The sequence below is a fragment of the Pinus tabuliformis genome, chromosome 2_2 (assembly GCF_031772625.1).
Source record: "Pinus tabuliformis cultivar Carrire ecotype Pingquan chromosome 2_2, CPIR1, whole genome shotgun sequence".
In the NCBI taxonomy this organism is placed as follows: domain Eukaryota; kingdom Viridiplantae; phylum Streptophyta; class Pinopsida; order Pinales; family Pinaceae; genus Pinus; species Pinus tabuliformis.
In genome coordinates this window covers 7,809,753-7,827,630 of record NC_142300.1, presented here as the reverse complement: position 1 = coordinate 7,827,630, position 17,878 = coordinate 7,809,753, and positions in this window count along the sequence as shown.

Here is a 17,878-nt window from a genome sequence, read left to right as displayed (position 1 = left end):
TGGTGGCATGAGGATGTGCATTCTCATGATTGAGCGTGATAGTTGGACTGGCCATTCGACTAGTTCAAACATGAGGGAGCTCAATGTGCAGAGATGTGTTAGCATTGTGTTGGAGTATCATGGCAGTGGTTCACATGATGACACATGAGGAGTTGCAGTGGGCATGTAGCTTGGATGGAGGGACCAGCCTTCCACGATGAGGAGCAGCATGTGGAGATTGTGACAGGGTGGTCGATGATCATGGATCAAGATGATCTCTGATGGATGACATACCGATGAGGTGTATACCTTGGTATGGTGATCTTGGTGACAGATGGTTGCCGAGGCGAGACATGGTGGAGACAGTGGTTCTACATATGATGCAGTGATAGTTGCAATATGTGGAGGAGTTGAGATTATGGATGATCTTGGTGGATGGCTACCAGGATGGTATGTTGTTGAGGACGACAACGATTTCAGGTGGAGGAGGATGTAAGGTCCTTGGAGCTGCGGTGCGGTTGGGCGCCGGGTGACCGTGCACGCGCGCGCGATGGGCGTGCGATAGTGCGATGGGCGGGTGCGACGAACCTGGTGTGCGGAGGAAATGCGACGTTTCTGTGAGCTCCATGCGACGAAACGATGAACGATTACGACACTTGTGGGGAAAAGTGGCGATGGTTTATACCATGGTTTGAAGGACTGTGCGAGGGGTTGGCCGACCTATGGGAGAGCCCAAGGCCGACTTGAGCATGGCGTGCAAGAGGGGTGTGTGGGCAGTCGGCTGGGCAGCCCACCCACACACTAAAACATGTATATATGCTTGAGCGTAGAGCGTTCAAAGTCATCATCGCAGATCACTTCTATCTTCGCTCTTGTAAGAGCCTCTTGTGTGCAGTTTTGAGGAGGATGAGCGCATAGCTCATGCGCTCCTCTAGTGAGTTCGCACTTGGTGAAAGGCGCTCTTGGTGAGAGGTGGATGTGTTGGGCAAGGCGTGCCCGAGGTGATTGTGCGGAGGCGTTTGTGCGACGACTTGGCATGGGTGTCTTGGCGACTCGGGTGAGCGCTCGCCCACTGTGCAAGTGTGCACGAAGGTGAAACGGAGGTTGGAACCGGAGGTCGTAGAGTTGGGCAGGCGGTACTACGTGTTGTGCACACGATTTGGGCGTTTGTAAAGAGTTGGCAAGCAGGACTGCGTGTGGGCAGGGATACACGGTTTGGGCGTTTGCTACCAAACGAAGAGCGAACCGGCGAAGACGTGCGACGAGGTGAACGACGGGTTGGAGAGTCGTGCGGCGACCGTGCGGAGGTGCCGACGAGCTGGGCAACCGAGTTTGCCAAAGTTGTGAAAATTTGGCTAAGTGTAAATTTGGGGTTTCCCAAGGACTTAGTCTGTACATTGTAAAAATGATGATTAAATAATATATTGATTCGGGCAGACTCACATTACGGGGAGTTTCCCCTCCCCTTTATACTGTTGCAATTGTTGTTTTTCTTGTTATAATTGCTATGGATAATGAATGAGTATGGGCTTCATTGGTATAAAGGATAAATGTATGTTTACTTGGTTGCGAAACACAAGCTAAGTAATGTTAAAGTGAAGGTAGGCGTAGTCCACGAACATAAGTATTGGTGAAAAGAAAGTGTTCGGTAGTGCCGCACCTCGCTATAAGCGGTTGAAAGACTACCGCATGTGTAGGGGCGTGACAGAGCCACACTGGTCACAAGTGCAGGTTGGCGTGCTCAACGACTTTTATATTTTGGGAAGCCATGGAGAAAAATTTGAAGCCCGGGTCGAAGGTGTTAGTAAATTTCAAGAGAACAGTAAGCTTCAAGAGCCGTTAAGTCGAGAGGAACAAGTTTGTATTTTTTTGCAGGGGCCAAATAGTTTTTCTTTGGTGCCATCCGCTGGGAGTATAATCAAATCACTCCAAATTCCTTTATGAAGCAACAATCGATTCCTTGGAATTATTTGTGCTTTGGCAGTGATTCCAAATGCTAGTAAATCGGAACTCACACAACCAATGAAGAAATACTTGTCACAGGGACCAAGCACCTTGTTCTGCTACAATTTGTGGGTTGAAGTCCATCTCTGAAAGAAGACTGAGTTTATTTGTACCATTGACCGAGTTTCATTCCAGGAAAGAGGGTGTTGTCATCTCCATTTTTGTGGGCCAATTCTTAGTAGTTAAGAGGTCGAGTTCTCTAGTTATGAAGGATGAGTTAGCTCTCATTGCCAGCTGAACAAAACAACCTCTAGAATCTGTGCGTACCAACCTTCCTAAGGGTTCGAACTGGAGTTTTTGGAGTGATAAGACAACCCAGCTTGTGGTGGGTTTTGTAGCTGCTGAAAGGGAGGAGGTATTTCTGGTTATCAGGCCACATGGAACAACTGTGCACATGGAATTAATCTCTGAATATATATCCACTGTTGTTAAGTTGACTTTCTTCACCAAATCATCTAATATACCCAAATATGTTGCAGGAGTATTACCAGTCATGTGGGTTCTATGCTTCTTATCTGGAGTCCAATTAAATTAAGTACACCTATAGCACATTGTCCTCAAACTGTTTGATTAAATATTTCACTGGGAAAGTTGCATTAACTAAAAAAAATCAGTACTTCTTGGAGCCATTTCACAAGAAGGAATCTCACAATCACGGATGGAAGAGGACTAGTTCTCTTATTCTTTTTGGCCGAGTTCTGTTCAGGATATTCTTATCAATTGAATTGTGGAGTTCGAGTTGTGTAGAAAGGGACTTGTTCATTATTGAGACGCCTGCAGCTGAGTTTGTAAACTAGAAGAAATAAGTTTTTCCCTTGTCCACGAGCAACATCATCAACTCCTGATAAAACGAGTTCTGGACAACATACCCTAGAAATGTGATGTATTTTATTTTGGGCTGAGCATATGAATTTGTTTCCTCTCGCTGTGCGTACAAGGCAAAACCGTGAAGTCCTTTCTCAGCTAGATATTCGTTGGAGTGAGTAAAAATACAGGGCTAAGTTGACCCACGCTGAAGGTTGACAAGTTGTTGATGAACGTATACATTTCCAGGCAAAACCCACGTCCTCTCTTGCACAGGAATGGCTAACTGCAACTCAACGATGGCATTTACCAAAACTGATAGTGCATGACTGAGCATCGAAAGGTTCCAGGTTCTATATTTTTTTCCACTACGTTGTTTTACTGCTAATTTTATTTTTTTTCAGTGGGTAGAAAAGAGACATTAATAGTTGTTCCTGAGTGTATAACAATGCTGGAATGGGTGGGAATGAGTTGCATTATCAAATAATAGTGTGTTATTTCTGTCATAAAAATAATATGTGATTTTCCAGTTAAACCCTGAGTTAAGATTTGACATATCCGTTGTAGCTTGCAAATGAAATTTTTGATGAACTGTTAACTAAGGAAACAAACCAATACTCAAAAAATCACATTGACATTTAGGGAAAATACCAGAGGGGAATTTTACATAGCTATGAGAGTTTTTGCAGTAAACAAATAGGGTGAGTCCACAAACCTCTATGAGATTGCTATTCATGCATTGTTACTGAGTTGAGTAAGGATTGAGAAGTCTATATGCTGACATGAGCAAGGGATCTATCATCATCGATGTAATTACTCATTAAAGTTCATGTTTGCTAGGGTATTGAGAGTGGCTTGACTCATTGTGTTGGTAATACTTTAGTATCCATTGTAGTGGGGCTGCTACTTTTTAAGCCGCAGACACCTAAGTATGATGTTATAACTATCCTTTGATGACTAGATATGGTTGTATGAGTGATTTATGAATTGCTTCCATGTGTTAATTGTATGAGCCAGAGTTTGATGTGAAACATTGTTTTATTAATTCCATAGGATTGCAATGGAGTTTTTAAAACACCTTATGAACCAGCAAAGCAATACCTCAATGGGATGCAATATAGATCAGAAAATGAAATTGGCCAACAAACCTTTCTCAAAAGAGATCCATGCCATTCTTAACCAGGAGCAGTGAAGAGATTTGCAGAAGAAGCTGGAGATTGGACACAAAATCCTTGCACTTGGAATAAATTTGAAACACATGAGGGTCACATGCACATTCCTTTTCAAACGAGACAAATTGGATGCACTCCTTTCTGAAGTAAACCAATTAGAAGGGAAGAAACTGATTTGGGCTCTAAAACTAGCTATGCTCTCCTTCATACAACACAAGTTCTTGGAGGAACCTTATGAAGGGATTAGACTTCCATTTACATCTTGTCTCAGTAAAATCGTGAGACTAACCGCCCCTGTATCCCCTTACAATGATGAAGTTATGACGAGAGTTTTCAGACTGATAGTAGAGACTTTCCAGGACTTGGACAACAGTGCATACTCTACCTTTGGGAAGAAGCTTGAGGTTTTAGAAATCATGGCCATGGTCATAACATATGAAATCATGTTTGATTTAGGGTGTGATAATTGAATCCATTAGATGTTCCAATGTTTTTTTAGCATTAAGAAACATCGCCTTGACATGGTTAAAGCAAACATGCTGTCCATTTGTCTTCAGTTATGGGAGATCGTGATGCGATTTGCAGGGAGTTGTGGGCTAGAATGTTGACCATTTAGAGGAGAGAACAACCGGTTTCATCTGTTGCTTATGAATTGGCTAAAAGTTTGGTTGAGCAAAACATTGGGCTGTTCAGGAGATAGTTGACTAAGGAGGAGCTACTTGGGTTTGGTGGATCATGTAGCAAGAAGGCGCTGAGGAGGGAGGGTCTCTTCTTCATTTGCAAGGGAACTTGGGGACCTGATCACTCATGCTTGAGTGACACTGAGGAGATGATAGAGGTAGAACATGAGGAGATTGATTTTGACTTTCAGGGTGAGTATTCTTATTTGGATGAGTCCATGGGTTCATACGAGGATGCTTCTGAGGAGCATGAGTCATGTGGAGTTCTTGACAACAGGCCATATTTATATTCAGGTGTGTATGGTGAGAAGTCAGTGGACCCTATGGGAGACATTCTTGATGACGAGTTGCCAGTGATGATTCAACATGAGCAGCATATGATGGAGCATGAGGATGATGTGCACAATATGCATGATGAGCCTTTTTGGGGCGAGCTAGTGGGAGGTTCATATTGAGACTGTGATGGAGGAGGATGCACAACCACCCTTAGGGTCAGCCATTAATGAGAAGCACACATATGTACAAACAACTAGTAGGGTGGCAGTATTTGCAGACACTTATCCCAAGGAGGTGTTGGAGGCTAACAAGGTAGTTTTGCAGGAGGCTAGTAGACGACAGGAGTGTGGAGTTTCCGACAAGATGAGGGAGGAGTTGTTGGAGATGGTGGTGCATCCATCTTTGGGCCTACCCTTTGATGTAGTGCAGATAGGTCCAATGGCAGCCAATAGAGTTGCAGTATTTCCAGGCCATAACCCTCTCCAGGAGTACATAGACAGGGCTTGTAGCACATTTTGCCCACTTTTTCCTATTATAGAAAGAGGGGCAAGTTTCCTTAGACAAATCTTGTGGATTGACTAGATAGAGCATCTTGAGTTGAGCAGGGACCCACATTAACCTAGTAGACTTGTTTCTTACACAAGAGTCCATGCATTGGATTGGCGAGAGATCATGAGTTGGTACCCTTTCTATGGAGTATCATTTTTAGTTAGGAGCATTGCACTACAAGAGCCCTTAGATGTGAGGGATAGTACATGCTCCAGTGGGCAACAGGATGTAGGCTGGCCACTCATCAATGTTTTAGCATAACCTCAACATGGTGAAATTGACCTTGGTCTATGCTAAGGGTTGGATTGGAGAGAGGTGATGAGTTGGTACACGGTGGATGGAGCAGCACTCAGGGTTGGAGTTATAGCACAACAAGAGCCATGGAGCATTTATACTTATTGTTGGTGGCATTTGGGTCTAGGAGGATTGGTTGATGACAGGTTCAGTCAGGGTATGGTCTGGGATCCGGGCATTGGTTCATGATGGGCTGACACAGAGGTAGAGTGTCACACGGTGGTTCGTATGGGATTTGGGTGATGAGTCTCAGTTGCGTTGGGCCACCAGATTGGTCCACAAGTTTAGATTGCTTGAGGGCAAGAAATCTTGGAGTGGGAGGATTTGTAATGTTCCTTTTTGTGGTGTTTCACATGGCATGGTTAGGATGAAATTTCAAGGTTGGAGGCAGACAGGTCACAGGTGAAGTTTGACGTCCTCAGCAGGTCCAGGGGCTTTTGGAGGGGTTTTTAGGAATTTTTATGAGGCTCAATGGAATTTTCTTGGTATATTCCAGCATCTGCACAATTTGCCTTTTGTTTTGTGGTATCCCAACAAATTTCAAAAAACAAAGTTATTAATGGACTTGACTCAATTAATTATGCTTAAGCTGGAATTTCAGGAGGATTACTTGGCATAACACCTTAGTTTAATAGCTGGTTGGAACCAAAATGAGAAGATCTACAGGACGTGATGGTTAAAGTGAATTTCAGTAACCCGAGGAGGCATAGTGGCTAATTTCCCGTTTTCCCACATTAAAAAGAATATTTTAATTGAAATAAAAGAGGGAAAAGTGCTCCATGATTAAAATAATAATAAAATTGGAGGTTTTAGAGTGGTCCATCAGATTTATAAAAGAGGAGGAGGCCATTAGAGGACATCTTGGATTTGATATTACTTCTTGTATGAGATGTTGAGAACCCGGTTCTCTACTTCATTGGTAGCCCAGGACAAAAACCCTTGGGTGTGTTAGTGGGTGTTGGATGAAAACCCAATACTCTTGAGGAGATTTCACTCATAAATATCACAGTGCTTCAGTGGAGTTTAGAGAGAGCAATTTTTTCGTAGCCAGTTTACAGTAGTCTTCTCACCGAGCCATCTATATCATTGCTAGGTCCATTCCTCAGTTGGGTCAGCTATATATATATTTTGTTGGGTTTTGCTCCGCTTGCTTAGCAAGCTTAGGTTCCACTATTCCTTCATGTTGATGTACTCTTTTTAGTGGATTAATAAAATTGGCTTAGTGATTTTATCGACATCTATTTGTGTATTATTTGTTGGCCGTGTGTCTATTTATGTTTATTTTGCTGTTCAAGTTTACTTCGGGTGCCTATTGTTCAAATTCCCATTTAGGACATTACATACACCTAATTCCAAGGGACCCAAGGGGATTCAACCTCATGACCTCTGCCATTATGGTTTCAACATTGTACAAGTCAAAGTACCTGAATTAATCTCATAAGGAAACCTTTGGACACTTCCCCACATTTCACAAATGGTATCCTTATAAACATGTTGATATTGATTATGGTGCCTAACATGATAGGAACATCAAGTAAGGCATGCAACAAAAGCAAGCAACCTAAGGGATTGACCCCAAGACCTCCTACATGAAGTTCACAACACTCCCCACTCGAGCAAGACCATTGAACTTTTAAGGCTCTCTCTCTTTATATATATATATATATATATAGAGAGAGAGAGAGAGAGAGAGAGAGAGAGATGAATATCTCAAGGAAAAACCTATGAAATGCCTATGCATATCCATGAACAACATCTTTAGTAAACTTATTAGCATAAACTAGTGTGCTTGACCCAAAATAATACAAATAAAACATCTACTAATGTGTAACTAGCTAAGTACCTAACACCATCAACAATAATCAATTAAACTAATCCTTAAAACTATTTCTATTAGTCTACACATAATTATATTAACCATTTCTAAATATAACAATTTTAATAATCAATTAAACTAACCCTTAAAATTGTTTCTATATTTCTACTTCTCTGTCGATCTACCTATAATTATATCGTAAATATAAGAGATTTTAAGATAACTCATAAAAATATATAATTTTTAAACATTTTATTAAAACAAAATAAACAATGATCACTTCACACATAACGAGCATCGAGGAATTGAATATTTAATTCATAAAATGCTCCTTTATATTGAATATGTTAAAACTATCATTGATGTGAAAACATTTGATTTCAAAGCGAACATGTGATTATCCAACTATAAAAGTTTTTACAAAACTAACCAACGGATAAGACACTGGTTATGCATCCTACTTATACCCTTTGAAATGTTGATCAATTAAAAAATATTACATTTACTAGGGAATTATATCCTATACACAATATTTTGTCCCTAAGCCCCACCTGTTTTGGTTGGAATGATATTTTAGATAACTATTTATAATTAGAAACCTGATAAATCTTTATCAATTTACAATCAAATCTAGTCGTAATAGTATCATTAATGCTTTTGCACAATGCACATGTTTTTATAGTTTGAGAATTCATAACTTATTTTAATTGTGGATTTTTTTCGGCATCCTAGGTACCATTACATTAATTTTGTATATCATATTTTATGAAGGAAAAAACACATTAATTTTGTATAATATGTATCATATTTTACAAAGGAAAAAATTGAAACTAAAATCCATTTTGCATTTATTGCAAAATGCAAATTTAATAATAATTTCTTTAAAATTTGAGCAAGAGAACACTATCTACTTAATATTAAAAAAATATTTTTTAGTAATAAGAATAAATTGTAATGTTAAGATATTACATGTTTCTATGTACAATGATATTTAAATGTATTATAAATTTTAACAATTGTAGATATTTTTTTCCCTGAGAGAACTATCACATTATTTTTATAAATCATATATTACACCCCCATCTTACACCACCACTTTCTTCGCAAAAAAGAAGAAGTTATAAATTGTTTTTATTACAATATGCAAATTCAATAATAACTAGAGATACATTTTTCTCTTGACTTGAGCAAGAACATATCAACAACATGCCTTCCTATCTCTTTCTAAGTGATCATTAATCATGAATGTCAAGGGAAATGTTGTGTAAATCCCAACTCTTCCCAACAATGTTCCTTTAGTCCGCAACATTCTCGAAATGACATTATTAAATATATTATATTAAATTTCATAGTGATTAGTGATTTAATATCCTCATCCACTCAAGATAATGTTTAATGATTTTCTCTTTTCATTGTGACTTTTTTTACACTTTATTACTCTCTCTGTAGGGATGTTCTCTACTATGTGATTACTGATTAATTCTATTGAAAATGAACACAAAATCCAATCATTAATTATTTGATCTCATATTATCATGCACAATAAACATCCAGAAATCGATGGAAATAACAAGATACAATGCACCAAAATTTATAATAGAAATCATCCATTACTTTCCAAAGACCTTTTACAATAAGTCTTTAAGACTCCTAAAACATTAAAATGATGGTATTCCAATAATGCCTCAAGACCATATGACATTGAATAGTTGGAAGAACACATAATGAATGTTGTATAAATAAAATCTCATATTACAAGCTAGTGTTAAAGTAAAATAAGTGCAAATGTATATTTTAAACAAGTTCTACATAGTAGCTTGTGCTTGCCCCTTAGTAAAAAGATACACATGTGATCTTGACCATTATTTGTAAAGCTATGAACTTTGCATAGAAAGTAAGTATTAGATATTAGACAATTGACATCTCTACACAATAGGAAGCACCAAAAGAATATTGTATAGGTTCATATTAGTAAAGTAGATATCTATTTAGCATAGTTTGTTGACAAAATACACACAAATACTAATGACATATGATTCTAGGTTATGATGCTACAAATTCTTTTTGTTTTTTTCAAATGTGATTCGAGCTTTTAAAAATAAGTTTCCTATGAATTGAGAAGGATTACATTGTATATTTTTGTGCTTAGCAAACATATAATTATAATTATATTAGAATTAATACAAAAATTAATTTAAACTAATTTAATATATATTAAAAAAAGATACATAAATATTTTGATATTTAAGAAATCAATTCACATGGATTTTTGTTGGTATATTTATATATAAAATAATGTCTTTTTAATATTTTTATTTTAATAATTAATTTAATTTAATTATTATAATATTATGTTATGAAATGTAGATTATATTTTTTTAATATTAAAATATATATTTTTATATAATAAAATAATTTAGAATATTAAAAATATACTATTTTTCAAGGATAATATTATTAACTTAAATACATTATATGAATATATATATATATATATATATATATATATATATATATATATATATATATTTATAATTAATTATTTAAAATACATATATGAACTTTAATCATCATCATTAGCAACATCATAATCTATGTACACATCTTTATTTATTATTTTTCATATTTATGAAATAAATGTATTAAGATATTAGATTGAAATATTAAAAATGCTCATATCAAATTTTCAGATTTATTTCATGAAATGTATTAAAATATTAAAAATGCTCATATCAAATTTTCAGATTTATTTCATGAAATGTATTAAAATATTAAAAATGCTCATATCAAATTTTCAGATTTATTTCCTAAAATGTATTAAAATATTAAACATGCTCCTCTCTCTTATTTAAAAATTCTAGGTTTGTTTTTGTTTTTAAGTTTATTTTCCCTCTTAGACTTGCCTCTCGAGATAGATGGGAGGTACAAAGCATACCAACCACATGAATTGTCCACATTTTTCCACGTGTTTGTTTATTTACACATATGACAGAGAAGTTGACATTTTAATCCATTAAGAGGATTTTCCTAGAGTTTACATTGAAATGATGGCATTGTCTTCATATACACTTTGATTTGGATTATGATGTGCCTGATAGAACCACCGACCATTTGGATTATGATATGAAACAAGGAACATAGGTACGAAGAATTCAATCCAAGTTGCAGGTCATGTTGCACAGATTACAAGGCATTTTCCAATAACATCTCCAAACTTGCAACCAATAACATTAAACATAAATGCAAATATAAGAATTTGTAAAAGTTAAAAAAATATTTTCCAAAGTTATACTTTGTAAAATTGTAAAATATTTTATATGTTTGACTAAACTAATATGTAATCAACTCAATACCTATTGTGTAATGCCCGCTGAGATAGAAATAATAACAAGAGTCATACCAGTAGTCCTAATATGTTCAATAATGCCTCATTACATGTACATTAATGCCCACCACAAATGAGTTTAGTTATTACATGACATCATGACAATATGTTCATCCATAAATGTGAATTCCAAACCATAATTCCACATATTCTAATATCTACCCACCTTATGACAATTTCATATATCTATAAAAAGTTACAAAGACAAAAATTTCACTTCCATCAAGGAGACACTACAAAGAGGAACAATTTAATCAATAATTAGATCCTAATAAGTTGTGACGATGGATGCCATTTACTTCTATTAAAAGGACAAACACTAACAACATTAAATTGTTCATGATAAAGTTTAAACAATCTCAAAATGGAAACCCAATCTCTAAAACCTCCAAACAAAATATTTGTAGTAGAGTAAAAACATAGAGTCTAATTGCAATATATAGGTTTTTGTTACCCACCAAAATGGTAACCCCATAGGAGAAAATTTGTCTCTTGCATTTGACAACTAGCTGGAAAACCAACCAATTAGTAGCCCTTGACAACCATTATTTGATGATGATATGCCATGTGCCTCCAACATTTGTATCAACCATATGCCTCTCGCCATCCAACACTGCCACTTGGATGAAGGTGGGCTACTATTCAAAAGGTTCTTTGACCATTTTACAATCAGGTGCTTATACTTATTTGTTTTGGGCATTTAATATGATAAATGGGTGATCTGGAAGATTAACCAATCTTAATTATAACTTTTTTATCTTACCTTATTGGGTGGGGGGGGGTTAATCTTTAGCCCTAGTCCACTAGGACCTCCCTTGGGGCCTTAAGGTTATAGGAGGGGAACTACTTGGGAAACTTGGATTGAGATAACATGTTTATTATTCCCTATACCATACTTGACACTTTCCATCACATACTACAAGCACCATATTACACATCCATTCTTCGGTTCTAACTTGTCATTGGTTTTTTAAAATTTGGCACTCACATGCCACATTCCTTGAGTAAGGACGAAAAACTATTTCCCTAGAGGTTGATGCAACTAAAAGAATGAAAAAGCATATCATGGCCACAATAGAAGAAAAATAAGAAAATCAAAATGCAAACGATGGTTGGGACATAAGTTAGCATATGGGAAAAATCCTAGCATGAGCTCTACCCTCCTCATTAGCCACCCACTGGTTCCTGAGCTCATGATGCTCCTTCACATAAAAATGGAACCCTTGCATGTCTCAATCTTGGTGAGTGATGAACTGTCTCACCTTAAGGGGTAATACAAAATGCTACATCATAAAGAGAAAACTCTAACCTTTGTGCTTGCATCGTAATAAAATTCATTATCAAGAAAAAATAAAAGACACATTAGAGGGGTGGAAAAGGTAGGCCGAGCAGGGTAACTCATGCCTCCATGAGTGCTCCCTCCTTTACATTCATACACTCAGGATGTGGATTCCCCCATCAACTAGTCACTTTGACCATGGCACTTGGCCATGAATTATTTTCCCCTTCATTGTCACATATTTATACTAATACCTATTGATTGAGGGTTTGACCTTGAAAATGCCACTTCCCTTTGAGTGTCGAAAGCACCTAATAGGGTTGACCATCAACCACCTTTACCAAGATATGGAACACCTTTACAAGACTTGGCCTAGTTAGATATCAGAAGGTGATCCTTGTTTGAAGTATTAGCTTGTCCTTAAAATTTAAGTTTGGTCCACTTAGATGCATGCATGATCTTAGTCTTTGATGAATGGTTTATTTCACTTGAGCCCATGTTGTTTCTATAAGGTGGTCCACAACAGTCCAAGCCTTGAGGACACCCACTCCATAGGCACCTAGGCTTGTCAGAGTGATACATGGCATTAATAGATGCGACATTGAGAGACTGGATCCTCTTGACAACATGAATAAATGTTACATGTCCCAAAGTACCTTCAGGACTCGAGACACTGGTCTACTTTGAACTAACATTGAGGATTATTCATGTTGAAACCACTAGATTTAGTGTTCCCCCCAACCTGGCCTTGAAACAACATTATGGGCAGTACTTGATTCAGAGCCCAGATGAGGATGGTCTCCCATTGAGAGACTAAGGAGGGCTTGTTGCACCTAAAGAAGCCCTAATGCTAGAGAGGAGGCCTTATTTGACAATTGGAGATCCATGGAGACCACATAATGGCACCCCAACTACACTTGGGACCCCAGAGGGGGTTTTGACGAAAAATTCCTCAAATTGTGGATGATCCAGACATTTTGACACCCTTTCACACCTCAATACACCTTGGCATGGAATTTGGAGCCCTAATGGGGCATGACATTAACATTATGAGAGGCTATGATTCACACATGTGGGAATTTCATTAGAGAAATTTTGAGGTCTAAAATGGCCCTCCTAAGGAATACTATAAAATAATAAGGGAATAATAAAATAAGATTAAATTACATCATCAAATTTTAAAGGGAAAAAAGAAAAACTATTTTTCAACTTATCTCCCCACAGTGTTACTCAAATTTTGAGTGGAAGAACTCGGTGGATGCAAAATTGGATTCATGATCTAAGGATTACACATGTTGCATACTTTCCATGGACTCTGTTACACGGGAAATGAGAAATACAAGAAAAACGTTATTGTAATCACAATTTTTCATGTATTTCTCATTTTTCATGTAGTAGGATCCATTAAAAGTATGCAACATGGGTACTCCTTGGATGAAGAATTAAATTCCACATCCAATGAGTTCTCACACTCGAAATTTAAGTAAAATAATAGGGAGATAAATTGAAAATACGAGTTGAAAAAGTAGGTTTTTAATTTTTAATTTTTTTACTTTTTTACTCCAAAAATGGTGAATTAACCCCCATAATTGACATCATCATCTTGAATCATATTGGTTCTTATAAAGTTTAGTTTGGTTGTACATTGTTGTTTTGAGGCCCATTTTAGACCTCAAAATTTCTCTAATGGGTCTACTTTGTCATTAACCTAGTGGGTTGGCTTGTAACCCAAGTTCTTTTTATGTCAAACTTGTTGTTAGGGGCTTCATTATGCTAAAATAACTCTAGGTAGACCTCATATAAATAGAGGTCACCTTCATTTAATTTTCATCATCACTTGTGAATTAATTCAACCCTCTTAGAGATTTCGGCCTAGTAGAAATTTGTCTTGTATCTTGTGGAGATGTGATCTATTGTGGAATTTTTGCTTATGGATCCATTCTGTTGTTTTGAAGATGTCATTTTGGAACAATAAAGGGTTGGTTTTGATCCGTAAACTACAGTTAATATTCGATTGGAAATTTCATTACAACATATATGATAAAACTATATTTAAAAATTTGAAATCTACACTATTAGGGCTAATTTTCTCTTTATATTTCTGGATCCGTAGATTACTATTTATTGCATATGGATGAAAATTAAAATTTATGCATAAAATAGGGAACAATGAAATAAAAACTCACAAACAAACGTACCAATCAAATTTGATTTAGCAGTATGAACTAGCACTTGAGACTTAGAGTGTGAAAGTCATAAGATACACTTCTGTTAGTCCTTAGAGTAAGGTTGTCTATGCAATAGGTACTACTAGCCTTCAACTTTCTTTTGTACTTGCCTTTGTATTAGAGTAAGTTCTCCATGGAAACTAGCCTTGTAATAGCCTGCTGAGTCTTAAGCAGTAAGTATTGGATCACTGTATAGGATTAGCGGAATAACCTAGCGGATTCTGGATTTACTAGCAACTATTTACTAGCGGCTATCGTCGAACTGACTATGAGTGTAACTCACCTTATGCACTGACTGTTACAACACTTCTGAGCACAACATCCCATGAGTACTGACCTTTGTAAGCATTCTGTTGTATGTCACATGGGTAACATTTCCTTTCTCTCGAAATTTGACACAAGATATATCCTAGGAAATCCTTTCAGGATAAAACCTAGTTGGAAGGTGAGGTCGCTCTGCTCTCTTTCTTTGAATAGAAAATGGCCACGAGTACAAAGAAGTAAGTTCTGTGGCTTGTGGGATAATACAATGCACAAATAATCCCTGTGTGTTCTCTCCCTACCCCTCCAATATACTCTGATTAACTATGGAACAAGTGCAATAAAAAAAATGGCACCCATTTTCCTGCTAGTAGCCTGGTTATAAAACAACCCAATAGCATAATAATGGTTATGCTTGACTCCCTCAACTCTTAACCAGAGATACAATATGGACTGTTCTAGAGTATTATTCATCATAATAACATGGTTATACCTTTTTATATGAGTTATGAGGGTTGATGTGGCATCCTCTTGAAATATGGTGGTGAAAATAGGAGGGTCAACTTTCAAGTGGCATAAATTTTGCATACATACTTTGATTGAGGCGATTCTTGCACCATTGGAAATGTCTTTATGTGTATAATATTAAAAAAAATTGCTACACTAAAGTGACAAAGTTTTACCCCCCACAAACATTGTTTTATGCTTCAAAATTCTCCTAAAAGGTTTCAGATCCAATTTTCCAAACTTAGCCCCACCGATAGAAATGGTCTTATGAGATGATTCCTTGCTCTTTCCACTCTGAAAGCATCGATATAGATGAAAAACAATATAATGATCCAATCTGGATCACACCTCTCCATTTTGGGAGGATTTTGGTCCCCAAAATATTCTACTGAATGAGGTGAGGAAATTTTTCCTCCACCTTCTATCAGATGTACCATTTAGATTTGCCTGGAAGTTGTCCTTTCAACTCAATTTTCCAAAGGTCATGTTGCCCTTGTCTTGTGTTTTAGAACTCTTTTGCAAAACTGTATCTTTTGTCAACTCTACCTAAGTATCCAGTGCCAAATCCTCCAGAAAATGTAGTACTCGTTTTTCTTCTTGATCTAGCATAGAAGGCTTGTAGAACTTCAGTTTCTCCACATTCACAACTAGGTAAATTTTCATGTATGGGGGTAAATTGAGTGAGTAGGAATTATTTCCCACCTTTTCCAGTATTTCAAAGGGACCGTATTGCAAAGCCTTATTTTCCTACTAGAACCCTGTAGCCTTTCCTTGTTCAACTATAACCATACTTTGTCTCCCAACTTGAACGGATTTTTTATTTTGTGTTGATCATTCCTAGCCTTATATTTTCCTATGAATTTTGTAGTGTCTGCTGTACCTATATATGGATATTCCTGATCTTCTCAGCAAATGTTTCAGCCCTAAGACATCCCTTGTAAGATCCTCCCTTACTCCTCCATGTTGTCCATATGAAATATCCAAAGGTGAAGGTGGCAAATATCCAAACAAGTTTCAAATGGGGACTTACTAGTAGAAGTGTGGACTACTTTATTATAAGAGTGTTGTATATATATCATATCTTCGTCCCAAGGCTTCAAATGTTTCTTATTGTAACCCCTCAAAAGTTGCACCAAATTCCTGTTGACTACTTATATTTTCCCATCTATCTAAGGATGGAATGTTGGAGACCTCTTTAACTTTCTGTCCATCTTCTCCCACAATATAGTCCAAAAAGCAATGAAAAAATATTGTGTCCTTGTTTGAAACAATACTCCTTGGTATCCCAAAGTGCACCCAAACCCATCCAAAGAATAAGTTCATTGCTTCTTACCTGTTAATGTTCTTTTACATGGCATTATAGCACACATATTGCTGAACTTGTCAACTAACATGAATAGGTAGTCATGTCCTTACCTGGTTGTTGGTAAACCTCCCACAAAATCCATGGAAATGCTTTCTTAGGGATGAGTGGGGTACTAATAAAGGGATGATATAAACCTCATTTCTTGTTACTAGGCGTGTTGATACAACAAGCATGCATCCTCTTACAAACCTAGCGATATGTTCTTACATCTTGGGCTAATGCACATACCTATGCAAGTTGGTCATTGTCTTCCCTACACCAAAGTGTCTTGCAACCTTGGAGGTAGAGCATCTTTTATTAGTTTCTATCACTCACATTTAGGAACAGGTAACTTATACAACCTATAGAGTAACCTATCTTGGAGATGGTAGTCAATGGTATTATCACCATCATGCACATGAATCTAGCTTTGCAACTATTGAAACACCTCCTTGAAGTCCTCATCCTCTGAATATGCCTCTCTATATGCATCATGGTGAATGGATCCATATGCATAAGAGTTCCCAAAGTCGTGATCTTTGATGTGGGTGGCCTTGAAAGCATGCCAACCAACTTATTTTTTTTGCCTTTCTTGTACTTGATCACTAAATGAAACTACTATAGAATCTCCATCCACTTGTAATGTCTAGTTTGTTGTAGCGTACTCTAGGCTTGTAGGTATTGTAGTGGATGGTGATCTATGTGGATTATTGTCTCCTTTCCCATCAGATAATGCTACCACTTCTTCACAACTTGCACTAGGGCATAACACTCCTTATTGTAGGTAGGGTAGTTAAGAACCACCCCATGAAATACTTTAGAATAATAGCATACAATGTATTCCTCCCTACATCAAGACTGCTCCCATTGCATTCCTACTCACACCTGTCCCTACTTCGAAGGACTGATGCAAGATTGGTAATGCTAGAAGTTGTGATTTCTTCCTTTAGTAATTTTATTTGTATTTTTTCATTGTCTTGATGTTCTTCTGTACTAAATAATCTTCCACATGCTTGACAATGTAAATGATATTTTTTTTGAATATATGTATATCCAATTACGTTTAGACAAGTTGGACATTTAGTCCAAAATAATGATTGTTGTGTGGAACTCATCTTGACTTCCTTCATCATTTTCGAATTAGGCTCCATTTTTCTTAACTTAATAACATTCATTGGTAATATACATATAAATGGACTTCTTTTATTTTCATCGATAAGCTTTAGGTTTAATAATAACCCCTTTAAGCTTTATAATAATACCTCATTTTTTTTTCTTTTCTTTTCTTTTATTTTATTT